Source organism: Podarcis filfolensis (genome assembly GCF_964270895.1).
Source record: "Podarcis filfolensis genome assembly, chromosome: 1".
Classification (NCBI taxonomy): Eukaryota; Metazoa; Chordata; class Lepidosauria; order Squamata; family Lacertidae; genus Podarcis; species Podarcis filfolensis.
Window position 1 is genome coordinate 122,570,492 of NC_139604.1, and position 15,657 is coordinate 122,586,148.

Genomic DNA, 15,657 nt, shown 5'->3' on the forward strand with positions numbered 1-15,657 from the left:
AAAACCACAATGAAAAAGACATCTGGGTCAAAGGACAAGGAATTCCGCCCTCCTATTCCATGTACAAGAGCCAACTCAACTGGCACATGGTTCTTATTTAGACAAATGCAACAGGGCAGCGTTCTCCACTGTGTCTAAGAGCTGTAGGCTAGTTTTGATGGCACATTTCTGTTCCTCCTAGCATCTTCCTAATAGAAGAAGAAGAAGAAGAGTTTGGATTTGATATCCCACCTTTCACTCCCTTTAAGGAGTCTCAAAGCGGCTAACATTCTCCTTTCCCTTCCTCCCCCACAACAAACACTCTGTGAGGTGAGTGAGGCTGAGAGACTTCAAAGAAGTGTGACTAGCCCAAGGTCACCCAGCAGCTGCATGTGGAGGAGCGGAGATGCGAACCCAGTTCCCCAGATTACGAGACTACCACTCTTAACCACTACACCACACTGGCTCTTAATAGCTGGGGCCATTGCTAAATTAGGAGCATTGATCTTCGGAATACTTGACACCCTTGAGCATTTTCCAAAGGAGCAGTCAAGAGGTGAAACACAATGTGTTGTGATACCTTCTTTAACTGTTGGGATCTTATAATAGAACTTGGTATGTACAGGACTGACACAATTGTTTGGTTGAAGTTCCAACACCAACTTGATTCCTGTCCCTATTTTGGGGGAAGGAAGGGATGGTGAAAAGACTCAACGTCCACTGCCGTGTGAAATCTGACTCTCTCAAGTGCTCTACTTTACTAGATTTTACTGCATATAGCAGAAGAAAACGTACACAACTCACTATAAAGGGATGGCAAACAGAAGGGAGACAGGAGACATTGGTGCCATCTGCCTAATAAGGCTTCAGAGAAGATGAATGTATAGCGGTACCTCAGGTTACATACACTTCAGGTTACAGACTCTGCTGACCCAGAAATAGTACCTCGGGTTAAGAACTTTGCTTCAGGATGAGAACAAAAATCATGCAGCGGTGGCGTGGCAGCAGCGGGAGGCCCCATTAGCTAAAGTGGTGCTTCAGGTTAAGAACAGTTTCAGGTTAAGAACGGACCTCCGGAACGAATTAAGTACGTAACCAGAGGTACCACTGTATATGAAAACTTTTTAATATGTTTTAATTGCTGGACAGTCTTACTCTCAACAAAAATCAAATCAATACCTCTGCTAAAAAGCCTGTCTAACTAATGGACTTCATAATAGGGCAGGTTCACAGCACTAGGAAAAGTAGATTTCAGGCATCTAGCTCTTTCCATGGTACCAATTTACATCAATTTACAATATATACAGTACTCCACTGGGGCTGCTGAAGTTATTGTTGAAGCTCAACTTTGTAACTAAGTTGGAGGCTATAATAAAGGGATTTAAGAGCACAAAAATAGGTTACTGACAATGCCAATGTTCAGCAGGAATAATTGCTCTCTTGTCAGAAAGGATTATACTGGCAAAAGTAAGCATGACATGTTTGCATCACGAACGGTTAGATGCGTTTAGCACCACAATGGCAGCCTATAGCAAATCCAGATGTAAACAACCTGTTGAGGTTCTGTTAGCGGTCTGGAGACAGGGCAGCCCAGCATGTTGTGATTGTGCATCTCCAGGCCAAAGTCAGCAGCCTCTAGGGGCCAGTTGGAACCCTAAGGGTAGCTTGGCAGCTGCAACACCACCACTATCCATCTGCAGTGGTGGCACTGCGGCATAGCAGAGAGCAGATCAGCAGTTCTTTCCTCCAATAAGACAGCTGCATTGCAGTGGCCGAGTCCACAAGTCCCTGCCAGTCAGGGATGAAACAGAAAGTGTCTTTTCTTTGCTAGGACTGATAACTGGTTAGAGAGGATTGGGGACTGAACTTGGCTGTTCTTCCCAACTCAACAGGTAATTGGTGCTTTCAGCGCCAGTGGCGTAGCGTGGGTTGTCAGCACCCGGGGCAAGGCAAGTAATTTGCGCCCCCTAACCCGTGGATTTGCGCCCCCTAACCCTAACCCCCAGGTGTTGCGCCCGGTGCGGCCGGCCCCCCCTGCACCCCCCACGCTACGCCACTGTTCAGCGCGGACACTTCTGGCCTATTAGTTGACAAATACAAACATCCATCCAGATCAGGACTAAAAGTAGGACAATTGACTGATTAAAAGAACTTTTGATTGAATAAACCACTGCTTTTTAATGCAATTAATCAACTAGTTCTTAAATTTTACACAATGTGCATATTTTCTAAAGCTTCAATATAGGAGCCTCTTTTGAGATGCATTGTTACCAGAAAAAGCCGCCGTTAATATTTTCTTTTTCTTTCGCTGTACCAATAACAGAAAAAGATCTTTCACTTGTATGCTCACTGGGTTTGAGCTGTAGGTAACTGAGCGGGAACAAGACCATGCGTGTGTGTGTATGTGTGTAGCTCCATGGCTACTACTCACAATGGCCATGTTCTGCCTCTACTTTCAAAGGCAGTGTGCCTTTGAATACCAGTTGCTGTGGAGCACAAGACCTCCCATAGGCAACTGGTTGGCCACTGTGGGAAGAGGATGCTAGACTAGATGGGCTTTTGGCCTGATCCAACAGGACCGAAGGCTTTTAGATGGTGAGCTAACATGAAAATTTGATATACACGTAGGTCATCTTTGCACAATCTTGCCAGGCTCTTGACTTGAGCAGAACTTAGAAACATGGAAACCTGCCTTGTGACTTTTGTCCATTGATGCCCAGTGTTGTTGACTGTGACTAATGACAACTTTGTAGGATCTCAGAGAGAGAAAGGCCTTTTCCCACCACCTCCTAGTTGTGCATTTTGACTGGAGATGCCAGTGACCGAATCTGGGACTTTTTGCATGTGAAAGATGCGAATAAGCTACAGTCTCTCCTCACAGGTCCACAGGAATTTGTCTAGATTGGGAACATGCTTCTCCCTCCCTATGTATCTATGCAGATGTCATGCGACTGGGAGTCTTGTTTAGGTTGGAGAGCTATGATAGGCAGAGTCTCCTCAGAACTGGAAGGAGGCCAGCGGGGTGGGTGGGTGGGGGAAATAGTCAAAGCAGTCTCATTGCTCAGGGTTTAGGAAACAGGCCAGTTAGTCAAGGTATGCTTGCTTACGGGATTAGCAAAGGCTTTGGGAAAAGCCATTACTCATCACCCGATACTGTTTCCCTACAGAGAATTTCCTACAGGGGGCAATTCCCTGGGACATGTCATGTGTTTTTCTTGCTACTGCCTATCTGCAGCACACCGATCTCTGTAGCAACTGTTCCAGGGCCCAGAAAAAAATGCTGCAGGGTGTCTGAAACTCTGCTGAAAAATTTGCTAAAGATCACAACAGGCCATCCTGTGTAATCTTTATGTTAACCGGCCAAGAAGTTGTGTTTACAGCATGGTATATACATTCCTGTCTCAGTGACTATGCTGGCTTGGAACATGGGTGGTGCTGTGGGTTAAACCACAGAGCCTAGAACTTGCCAATCAGAAGGTCGGCGGTTCAAATCCCCGTGACAGGGTGAGCTCCTGTTGCTCAGTCCCAGTTCCTGCCAACCTAGCAGTTCGAAAGCACGTCAAAGTGCAAGTAGATAAATAGGTACTGCTCCAGCGGGAAGGTAAATGGCGTTTCTGTGCGCTGCTCTGGTTCTCCAGAAGCGGCTTAGTCATGCTGGCCACATGACCCGGAAGCTGTATGCCGGCTCCCTCGGCCAATAAAGCGAGATGAGCGCCGCAACCCCAGAGTCAGCCACGACTGGACCTAATGGTCACGGGTCCCTTTACCTTTACCTATATACATTCCTGTCTTAGTGACTATGCTGGCTTGGCCATGTCCACAGAACGGAAGATGGCAGGATCCCCAAAGACATGCTCTACGTGACATGAAGGCTGGCAACGTCAAGCCCGCCACATAGGAATCCTTTGCAGGTGACCGCAGTGCCTGGAGACAGACAATCAGGTTGTGCATCCGAAGCAGTGACCAGAGGAGGAATGACCGCTGTGAGGAGCCCAGAGAGGAGAAACGCCATGGTGAGTCTGCAGCAGCACAACCGGACGCCTTCATCTGCCCCAGCTGCAACAAAACATGTCTCTTCTACATTGGTCTCTACAGCCACAGCAGATGCTGCAATTCTGCAACAGCTTGACCTCACCCCCAAAGGTGCATTCCTCCATGGTCTCCTGAGACAGACAGGTGCCAACAACTAACCATATACATTAAAATAAGGGAAGGAAGGAAGGAAGGAAGGAAGGAAGGAAGGAAGGAAGGAAGGAAGGAAGGAAGGAGTCATTTCAAGGTGGCCCTATTTTGAACTGGTCATTGAGATTCAAAACCCCATGCCACCAGTACTTAAAAATCGGTGAAGTCCCCTAGAGATATAATATACAGTCCCCAAGTGGAATGATTATCATGTGCAGGAAAAAAGCAAAAAGCCCACAGGTAGTTTTTCACAACTGATAATCATTCACGTCTGTGTGTTTACACCCAGCCAATTACATGCACAGCAATCATGGGTGTAGCCAGGATTTTTGTTAGGGGGAGCAGAACCACAGTTAGTTAAGTATTTTTATTGATTTAGCAGGGGGAGCTGCGCCTGCCGGCCCCCCTTGGCTAAGCCCATGACAACAATCTATATCTCTGCTCATCGACTCATTTTTAACATTGGCTGTCTTTTGAACTGAGGGAAGGCTGGATGCCCAGGAACTTTTGTTCCACCTGCTTACTCATTTCCACGTCAACCGAGATAGGATACACAGCTCAGTGGCAGAATGCCTGCTCTGTATTGCAAAAGGTCCCAAGTTCTGTCCTCAGCTTCTCCAGGTATGATTGAGAAAGATTCCTGCCTGAAACCTTGGAGGACCATTGCCTGCCATTGTAGACAATGTAGAGCTAGGTGGACCTATGTAGACTTATAGTCTTACTGAATTCCTATGAGATGCAGGCAATTGGTTGTTTAATCCTCTCTGCAACACTGGGAATAGCAAACCCCCTGCGCTTTGGCCCTTGATTTAACTATTTATTTTGTGCTTCTATCCTGTATTTTTATCTTGTGAACTGCCCCAAGGTCTTCAAATGCAGGGCAGTATAAAGGTAAAGGTAAAGGGACCCCTGACCATTAGGTCCAGTCGTGGCCAACTCTGGGGTTGCCGGCGCTCATCTCGCTTTATTGGCCGAGGGAGCCAATAAAGCTTCCAGGTCATGTGACCAGCATGACTAAGCCGCTTCTGGTGAACCAGAGCAGCGCACGGAAACGCCGTTTACCTTCCTGCTGGAGCGGTACCTATTTATCTACTTGCACTTTGATGTGCTTTTGAGCTGCTAGGTTGGCAGGAGCTGTGACTGAGCAACGGGAGCTCATCCCGTCACAGGGATTCGAACCACCAACCTTCTGCTTGGCAAGTTCTAGGCTCTGTGGTTTAACCCACAGCGCCACAATAAACAACAACAACAATTTGAAGGGTGGCATTGTGGCTTCTTTTAGTGGGGTGGGGTCTGTAGGTCTGCCTTTTATCTGTTTAGCTGTGTTTTTAGGTTTTTATAGGTTGTTCTCAATCCGTTTTGATGTTAAGAAGCTTTGGGTTCGTCAGTAACACCGGCAGTAAACAACAATGAATAAGTCTCTCTCTCTCTCTGTGTACACTTTTACATGGCTTGGATCAATTCAGATGCTCTATAGACATGTGTAGCGTGTCACAGTGCAACCTTCCTGCTGCCACAATCCCACCGCCTCCACTTGCATGAATTATCCCTGGTCCAGTTTGCACTGCAAAAACTGCTTGCATGTTGAGCAAACATGTGTGTGAATGGGCCTCAACTGGTGAGCAAAGGGGCTGTGATGACAAGCCAGAAACTGTACATAGAATATGCCTCTGGGTACCAGTTGTTGAAAACAACAGAAGGTGGAGAGTCTGGCCCATAGGCTTCCCAGAGGCACCTGTCTGGCCACTGCAAGAACAGGATGCTGGACTAGCTGGGCCACACGCCTGATCCAGCAGGACTCTTATTATGCTATTACATGCACATGTGATTCAGTCCTCCATAACTAGGTTTAATGCTAGGATGGGGGACACCTGAAGACTGTGTTCCCTTGTGGGCAGCTTCCTGGGAGCCACAGGCCAGTTGGTGGTGTGGCCAGAGGCAAAGGTGGGTGGACTGATCTGCGTGACTATTACTTGTGTCCTGTAGTCTATGTTCCAGACGTTCTTACACCTACACATTCACGCACACCCTCCATCCAGTAAAACCAGTTACCGTGGTTCAAGGACACCAGACAAATGCATTTGGGGAGGATGCAGAACACGGATGGTTTGCCTTGGAGCGGGCGGGGAGAGCAGGGTGCCCTTGGATAGTCCAAGCGCTGGAAAAAGGGGGACTTTGGGGTGGGAAGGCTGCTCTGGGCCTGGGAGACTAGGATTCAGCTTTCTGCTCAGCCATGAAACTCACTGGGTGACCTTGGACCAGCTGCCATCTCTCTCTCTTTTTTTATAAATGCTTTTTATTGGTGTTTCATTTAATCCAAACAAACAAAATACAGTAAAATTCAACAATCATTTCCCCACATTCTGCTGAGCATTGACTTCCTTCCCTCCCTTCAGCAGGTTTTCTTACGTCAGTTTCTTTTCCACAGTTTCTTATTGTATCCAATCCTATCTACATCATAAGGTTTATTTCCGTCCTGCCAGAGTCTTCAAATTTCTACAGTTATTATTTATGCACTCCATAAATTTGCTCCAATCTTTTTGGAATATTGCTTCCTCCTCATTTCGGATTCTACAGGTCAGTTTTGCTAGTTCCGCATAATCAACCATCTTCGTCTGCCGCTCCTCTATTGTTGGTAGTTCTGGTACTTTCCATTTTTGGGCTAACAAAGTTCTGGCAGCAGTCGTAGCATACATAAATAAGCTTTGATCTGCTTTTTCTATTTCCTCTCCCATCAAGCCTAGCAAGAAAGCGTCCGGCTTTTTTTGGGAAAGTGTATTTAAATATCTTTTCCAATTCGTTATAAATCTGTTCCCAAAACTGTTTCATTTTCTCACGGACCAGCTGCCGTCTCTCAATCCCAACCTACCTCACAGGGTTGTTTTGAAAATTAAACGGGAAGTGGCCAAAATCATGTGCATTCCCTTGAGCTCCTTGGAGCAAAATACAAGTGCAATAATAAATATAGTTCAATTTAAATAAAACCGGAAGGTGAAGTGGGAGGGGAGCCACTACTACTGCAGGAGATATTGTGAGTGCAGTTGTGGGTAGCAGAGAAATGGTTCTGGGTATCAAATGCACCTCAGACTCCTTTTGAGCGTGGCTTGTTGTACAGTGGTACCTTGGGTTAAGTACTTAATTCATTCCGGAGGTCCGTACTTAACCTGAAACTGTTCTTAACCTGAAGCACCACTTTAGCTAACAGGGCCTCCTGCTGCTGCCGCGCCGCCAGAGCACGATTTCTGTTCTCATCCTGAAGCAAAGTTCTTAACCTGAAGCACTATTTCTGGGTTAGCGGAATCTGTAACCTGAAGCGTATGTAACCCGAGGTACCACTGTATAGCAAATGGGGCCTGCAGCAAGATGCTGCAGCATGGAATGTTGCAGCGCAGAATGCATTTTGGTTGTGTTCTCCTTCTACTGTTGAAGGCAGTGTGGCTCTGAGCACCAGCTGTGGGGAATCGCAAGTGTTGCTGTGTTTGCAGGTTTCCCAAGAGCCTTCTAGTTGGCCACTGTGAGAATGGGATGCTGGACGAGAAGGTGACCCACTGGCCTGATCCAAGCCTCTTCTTCTGTTATGTCCCTACTCAGGTTGACCGACAGCTAGCCAGCTATGCTCTGTTGCATTGCGCCTCCCTGCCACCCAACAACCAGCATGCAGAGCCCACAAAGCATGTCCAATCATCACTGCCTGTTTTTGGGTTCTCCATTACAATCTCTATAGTTTGTTTTTGCCAGCAAAGGTCCGTCTAGTTAAAGCTATGGTTTTCCCAGTAGTGATGTATGGAAGTGAGAGCTGGACCATAAAGAAGGCTGATCGCCAAAGAATTGATGCTTTTGAATTCTGGTGCTGGAGGAGACTCTTGAGAGTCCCATGGACTGCAAGAAGATCAAACCTATCCATTCTGAAGGAAATCAGCCCTGAGTGCTCACTGGAAGGACAGATCGTGAAGCTGAGACTCCAATACTTTGGCCACCTCATGAGAAGAGAAGACTCCCTGGAAAAGACCCTGATGTTGGGAAAGATGGAGGGCAGAAGGAGAAGGGGACAACAGAGGACGAGATGGTTGGACAGTGTTCTCGAAGCTACCAACATGAGTTTGACCAAACTGCGGGTGGCAGTGGAAGACAGGAGTGCCTGGCGTGCTCTGGTCCATGGGGTCACGAAGAGTCGGACACGACTAAAGGACTAAACAACAACAACATAGTTTGTTTTTGTCCTGCTGCAAACCTTAGGTTCTCCCAGGCTTTCTTGATAGCTACCTCCCTTGTGTGGGTGTCACGGCGCCGTTTTGGCTACCTGGAGACCCGCACTCTCGCTTTAGCTTCATCCTGGCAAGGGGAACGTGCGCGGGGAAAGCCCAGGGTGGAGTCTCCCCTTTTAAAAAAACTCACCTTTTCCCTTCTCCCCCCCCCCTTCCTTATGCTTTAAGGAGCCACCCTCGGCTTCTGCCAAACCTGTTGAGCAGTTGCTCCCCGCCCGGTGACAAAACTTTTCAGCGCGCACCTGGCAGCTGGGGAGGAGGAGGCGGCGGCTGCAGAAACGCGCAGCGCAGAACAGGTTTGACTCTCCCTCTTTTCTTTCTCTCTCTCTGGCTGCTGACGTTTACACCGCCCCAGATGATGATCGCTTTGGGAGAAGAACAACAACAACAAAAAGGAAAGAAAGGAGCCTCGCGCCGACATCATCGCCCAACCAACCCACCCACTTCTTGGCTTGCTGTCGTTGCAAAGGCCGCCTGGAAAAACAGGTCGTGGCAGGGGCGAGGGCCGCATTCTTGACTTCTGCTGCAGGGGACGGCGAAGGAGTGGGGCAGGTATATAAGGCGGGGCAGGTAGAGGTGCCTGAGCGCAGATCGGGACGGAGACGCTGCTGCTGCTGCTACCTGCCTACCTTTCTACCTGCCTCCACCGGGAGTCGGCGGCGAGCGAGAAGACAGCGCTGGCCACACACACAGGCACACACACAAAAACTTTTGCTTTCCTGGCACCTCGTGGCTCCAGCTCCGCTTTAGTGTCCCGTGAGGATAATGGCATTTAAGGTGCTCAGTTTGCATCCGAGCTGGGACCCCCGCACGCCCCTCTTGCCTCTCCAGCCCTTCCTAGTTACGCAGGAATTGGGCGCAGAGATTTTATTTCCTCCCCCTTTCCAAGGATCTGCTTGGACACCTCGTAAGTGGTTTTGTCTGCAAACCGCGCAACAAGCTTGGAGAGGGGGTGGGAGGGTGAGATCAAAGGGGATTTGTCTTTGGCCTGTCTGTGCTTTCTCCCCCCCCCCCCTCTTTTGACTTTGTTGTCTTTTCTCTCTCGCTTTTGTTTTGTCCGGCTTAAGCAGGTCTCCGGAGATGCAGCAGGCGGGTGGGGACACCAAACGACTCCTCCCGACCCCCCCTCCTCTCCAAATGATATCTAAGCCTGCTGGGTGCAGTGGTTCTTAACAGTTCAACAGTTCTGTAGCATAATTGTGAAATGTTTAGGACCACTTGACCCGGGCGGCCTGAGCATCGCCAGCTGGAAAAGGAGGAGGAGGAAGAACTTGCTCTGTGGACTTCAGGCTGCAGTCACGCGAGGAAGAGTTTCATTTAGAGGGCGGGGGACACACCGACTTGGGAAAGGACACCATCCGACAGCCACCGGCAAAGGCATCCCACTGAACGTGGCGAAGCTGCCCTGGAGAGGAGAAATTCAGGACGGGGTTTGGTTTTCTTTTAACCTATCCCTCAAAATTTGTAATCAGTGGAGTAAGCGAACAAGCAAAGAAACTGGGCTTTCCTTTCAGATTTAATAGGAAGCGAAGCAAGCTGCTCTCAGGGATTAAAAATCAGCTTTAAGGGTGTTTCTAAAAATAAGTTTCTAGCCCTCATGGATGTCAGTTCTATAATATGGAGTAGGATAGGTGTAAGACACTCTATGAGAATAATTCCGCGGGTTAGTAAGTTAACAGTTGTGACAGGTTGTTGTCAAATGGGTGAGAAATAGATAGAGTGCGAGATTGGGAGGGGGGAGGGAGAGGCGAGATGAGGACAAAAAGTCCTGTTGGAACAATTTGGGCTGGTGCAGAGTCGGTGAGCAAGCCGTCAAGTCCCACAGGTAATTCCGGTCTATATCGAAAGGAAGGTGTGTTCGCCTGGGCGTATAGGACCAGTTCCCACACGCACCTTTGTGTGTGCCAACAGATTGGTTCAATGGCTGCCAAAATGAAAGCAGATAAATCATTCTGCGTTTGCAGAATGATGACACCTGCTCCTCCCCTCCCAGTTGCCTCCATGGCAAAGTCACTAAGACCTCCTTGGAAGGAAGGAATTTGAGGACTACCGCCTCAAACGCTACTTACCCTAGAACAGTTTCTTGTACGTCAGCCGGTTTCAGTGGAACTGCTTCAGGGTAAGTGTGTGTCAAAGTCTCCCAGGGCACTTGCCTGAGAACATTCCATAGGACTGGAATCCTGCATTCTCGGAGCTGCTAAGTTTATTTAAGCTGCCCTCCGATGATGACCTGATGGTTTGCTCCAGATTGACACCGAAGCCAGTGCAGGATTAGTGTACAGGAGATACACAGCTGCTTAATCATTAATAGCTGAGCCCTAACCATGTTGACACAGGAGTAAGCCCCACTGATTTCTGCGTAATTTGCTTCTAGGTAAGCACCCTTTGAATGGCAACCTTAGGTGAATTGGCTGGCCTGTCCGAAAAACAACAACTGTGGGGAAACCTTTTAAAAATGTGTTTGTGTCGTAAGACGCTAAACTCCACTAATGATTGGGACGGAATATTTAGGATGTATGTTAGAACCAAATAAATGTTTTGCTGCTGATTTCTCATGCTAAAAACTTTATATTTTATTCTTCTCTGTTAATTTTCTATCACAATTGCATAGTTTAAACAATAACAATACCTTGAACAAATGCATGAACATTGTATGAAAGGTAACAACCTTATACCATGTCTTCTCCCTTGTTTTGGTCCTGTATTAAAATACAGATATGTAACTCTTGGCTGTAGAGAATTCACACATGTCCCATTTTAAAAGTGAGTAATGAGAGAATCCAAATTCCCAAAGAAAACTTGCTTATTTCAATTTCCATAGGGGGTAGCTGTGCGAGTCTTTTGCAGCAAGAAGCTACAAAGTAGGTATTGCAGAAACTAACAAATTTATTACAGTACAAGCTGTTGTGGATTACAGTCCACTTTGTCAGATTTAGAAAGTATTATCCTGCATTGCAGGTATGTATATACATGGTTGGGTGTTGGGTTGGGGATGCCTTGTGAACAGCGATGTCAGAAGCAAATGCAATACAGAAAAATTCAGATGATGGTAACTGTCTTACTAGCAGTGACCATTCACAAAAAGACCCAGTAATTAGTAACATAGGCGGCCATTGGTAAGCCAATGAACACATACTGTGTGATAAAAAAATCCATTAAAAATCTTTTAGATGCCACAAGATTCTTTGTTGCTCTTCTTTATTATAGTGCAATGCCCTGCCAAGTGGGAAGAGAATATTCCTCCCCTCCCTCTGTTCTTCCAGCTTTTTGAGCAGGTGGAAAGGTGTGTCGGCGGGAGGGGGGGGGAACATTCTGCTCACCCCTTGGCAGAAGGCTAAACATGGACAGGCTGGCCAAATAGCTTTGCACAGAATGCTGTAGAAAGTTTCCAGTTGATAAATGGTTGTCTGAAGTCACGGGCCTTAAATCAAGGCTTGCACAACTTGTGGCCAACCGAGCCAAACACAATCCACTAAACTAACTCCCCTCCCCTTTGCTGCTTATATTGCCTGCCTGGAGCTAAGGGGGGCTGCCAATCACCCGTCAGGTCACAATATATATTGCATTTGCTATGGTGACTCGCAATCTGTGCAGTGCTTACTTGAAACTCATGCTGAGAGTTTTCTAAACTTGCAGAACGATCCAGGGCCTGCCAGAGCTTACATCTGCAGCACAATCCTATCACTATGTACTCAGAAGTAAATCTTATGTCTCCAATGGGGTTTCTTCCTAGATAAGAATGCAAAGGTTTTCAGCCTCGGAGTGGTTTCAACAACCATCCTGTCTCCCTAGGGAATCTGGAATTCTTTTTTTGTGGGGAGTGGATGATTTCTAACTGGAGAGTCTCAGCACCCTCACCAAATTACAATTCCCAGAGTTCTTTGAGAGATAGGTTTGTGTAAATAACGTGCTTTTACCTTAGGAAGTCAGCAAAGATGATGTAAGAGTTTTTTTACTTGCTGGCTGAAATCTCCCCAATAGGGGTGCAATTCTGCATAATTTCCCTGGGAATAATTTCCACTGGAAACAATGGGACTTAATTCTCAGTAAAAATGCAAAAGCTTGCACTATAGAGCATCTTCTAGATAATTATGTACAAGGCTACTCCTTGCAATTCAATGCAGTCTGATAAAATCAGGGGGAAGGCAGGGCTAATGGAACTCTGTGCAGGAGCAAAGCAGTATAGGACTACAGCTGAGACCCTATACTCCCTTAACTGGGAGAAATCCTCACTGAAATCGGTGAGAATAACTTCTGCTTTACTTATTATTTTTGGGAGGGGAATCCACATTTAAGTACAGGTTTTAAAATGTCTTCATGCAAAGTATCGATTTCTAGACATGCTTTCACTAAAAGTACAGAAATGGTGTCCCGACATTTGGAGAAGTATGAAATTCAGTGAGTGGTTGCCTATTTCACGATGTGATAATTTTATGTAACAATTTTCTTGTACGCTGCCATTTTTAAATAAATAAATACATTCCAACACCCACATGACTCTCAAAGACTTAATTCCCTTCAAGTCACTGGGCACAGTCCTCAAGCTACTTTCATCAAAGCAGGTTGAATTGAAGCTGGTGGAATGACTCTTCAGTAAGCATTTTTAACTCTGCCAGCTTAATAGTTGCTGAATGGAAGCCCTGCTTGCCCAAGACTCCTTGGAGTGCACTTTAAGGCTCCCCGTTGTTCCTTCACAGTCATTTCCTTACCTTACAATCATGTTCGGGATGAGCAGATCTGTTCATTTCAATTTCTTTCTCTTCCTCCAGCCTTCAGCTCCATTTTCCACATTTCCACACCGGTTTGTGATTTATTTATTTTTAAAGTAGCTCTTATTAATATTCACCAGCCTTTTAGTGCACAATTCTCCTAAAATGCACGTCTCCTAAAACGCATGTTTTGTATGCAATTTCCTAGAATATACACATGTTTGCAAAGCAATGTATCCCAATGCAGTACCTTTCTTCATGCTATTTTCATGAATTCATGCATTTTAACACTTTTTTTTTACCTGAGCACGTGCATTTGTGCACACATTACCTGACTTGAAAACTACAAGGCAAATTTTAGAGATGTGTGCATTTCAAATGATGTTTCGGTGCATGTTTCAAAAGTGTAGATTAGGTAGGTTTGCCTAGAATATGAACTGAATTGAATTTCTGCCCTATAGCTACGTCATATGATGTCAGGTATCAGGCAGGTGGCTGTGGCTTGAGGAAACTAGCCCTGTGGAACTCCTGCCAGGACTAATTCGGCTTGGAAGCTGGGGGTACATGCATATAGGGTTCCCCATCTCTCCTCCTCCTCCTCCTCTTCTTCTTTTGCAATATACTTTTTTAAAGGAATAAAAACATTCCTTTATCCTGCCTAAGAGATATTAGCTTACGCAAGAGATCTGTTGGCCTCCATCGGTCTCGGGAGACAACGGAGGACTGCACCTTTGGGGGTGAAGTCAAATTGTTGGAAGGTTGTGGCACCTGCTGTGGCTGTAGTGACCGACGCAGGAGAGACATGTTTTGTTGCAGCTGGGGCAGATGAAGGCTTCTGGCAGATCATTACTGAAAATATACATGTTCCATATTTTAATGCAAAAGCGGCAAATATCTTTGCTAAGACTTGGGCATAAGGTTAAGCATTTGGGGGCGGGGAGGTGGGTCCCCTTTGATTTCAGTAGGCAAGCATAAGCACTTAGCTGGATCATGCCCATGAAGTGTCTGTGGACCTTTAAATTTTGTAGATATAAAGGAACACTTTGTTGATAGAATCATAGATTTGTTGAGTGGGAAGCCGCCATGAGGCTCATTAATAATAATAATAATAATAATAATAATAATAATAATAATATATTTATACCCCGCCCATCAGGCTGAGTTTCCCCAGCCACTCTGGGCGGCTTCCAATCAAGTGTTAAAAACAATACAGCAATCTAGTCCAAAACCCTGAAATGCAAGAATCTTTTGCCCAATACAGGGCTCAAACCCACAATCCTGGGGTTAAGAGCCTCATGCTCATGCAAAGTGAATACCAAGAGTAAAGTGTGTGAACAAATCCAAGTCAGCAGCCTGGTTTCCCCAAAAGCATTTTCCCCCTCCTAAAAGACCTGTGCCAGCTGGTCTGGAAGATCACGATGTCTGTGGAACAGGCTGCTTGGAACAGGTCATGCCACTACGCTGTCTCACATCAAAAACAGGTTAGGTGAGGTTAACAATGGCATAATGAGTTTAATTTTGCTGGGAGTCACCATAGGGTGGCCCGCTAGCTGTATTTCTCAAGCTCTGTATAGCAGGCTGAAACAAGCCCAGTGAAATTGAGGAAAACACACAGTCTTTCCCCCCTTTTTTTTCTGGGGGTTTGGCAAAGAGAAAGACGCACATGTTAGCATTCCTGACAGCTTCTTAATTGTCCATGATGAAAACATGGAAATGATCTTGCATGGGAAAGAGGGGAGGAGGAATCGGCCCGCTTCAAGAATCTCACAACCTTGCTGATTTCTTAATACAGTGGCTGTCTCTGAGTGCCTCCTAGGTTAGTTAATTAATTACGCTCCTAACTTCTAAGAGCTACACAGAGATTGAAACATCTCTGCTTGCAGGCTTACAGTCTAATAGACATGATGCAAAAGGGGGCGGGCGGGTAGGGGGGGGAGAGAGAGAAAATGGGAAGAAAATGGAGAAATGCTTTAATCTAGTTCCTAATTCTTACCCATTATATAATAGTTAAAATGACCAGACGGGATGGCACCTTTGCATGCAGCATATCCCAGGTTCAGTCCCTGACATCTTCGTTTCGGCTGAGAATATCCCATGTCTGAAATTTAGGAGAGCTGCTGTCTGTCAATGTCAGAACATGGACCCATGTTCTGATCTGCTATAAGGCAGCTTTGCATGCTCCCTATGGAGGGAGACAGTCCTGGGTTTGGACAGGAGAGGAGGAAGGGGTGTGTGGTGGGGGTGGACTGCCCCAGGTGTCTTCGCTGAGGGGGGTGACATTAGCTCGTCGCCTGCCCGTGACTCCCAAGCCTACCCCAAGCCTTCGGGGGAAGGGGGGAGCTGCACCACTTTGCCGGCAGCATTCCTCGCTTCTCCCTTCGTTTTGACAGTGTGATGGCCTGGGATTCGGACTCAGATGCTGAACTTGAGGGATCCCAGCCTGCACAGGATTCCCCTCCTCCAGAACCAGCTGAGCCGGGGCTGGGGCATGAGCCTGAAGGGTCCTCACCTGTGCTGGATCC

At 46.7% G+C, this 15,657-nt stretch overlaps 1 protein-coding gene and 1 long non-coding RNA gene across 3 annotated transcripts in view; one reads left to right on the top strand and one right to left on the bottom strand.

The window, feature by feature from the left end:
- Window positions 1–15,657, bottom strand: part of LOC310766010 (uncharacterized protein) — a 776,685-nt gene that overhangs the window by 55,500 nt on the left and 705,528 nt on the right. The gene's annotated exons all lie outside the window — the stretch shown is intronic.
- Window positions 9,050–12,918, top strand: LOC310744008. Its single transcript, XR_014539332.1, has 2 exons — window positions 9,050–9,333; window positions 9,497–12,918. It is a non-coding gene; the product is annotated as an uncharacterized lncRNA (long non-coding RNA).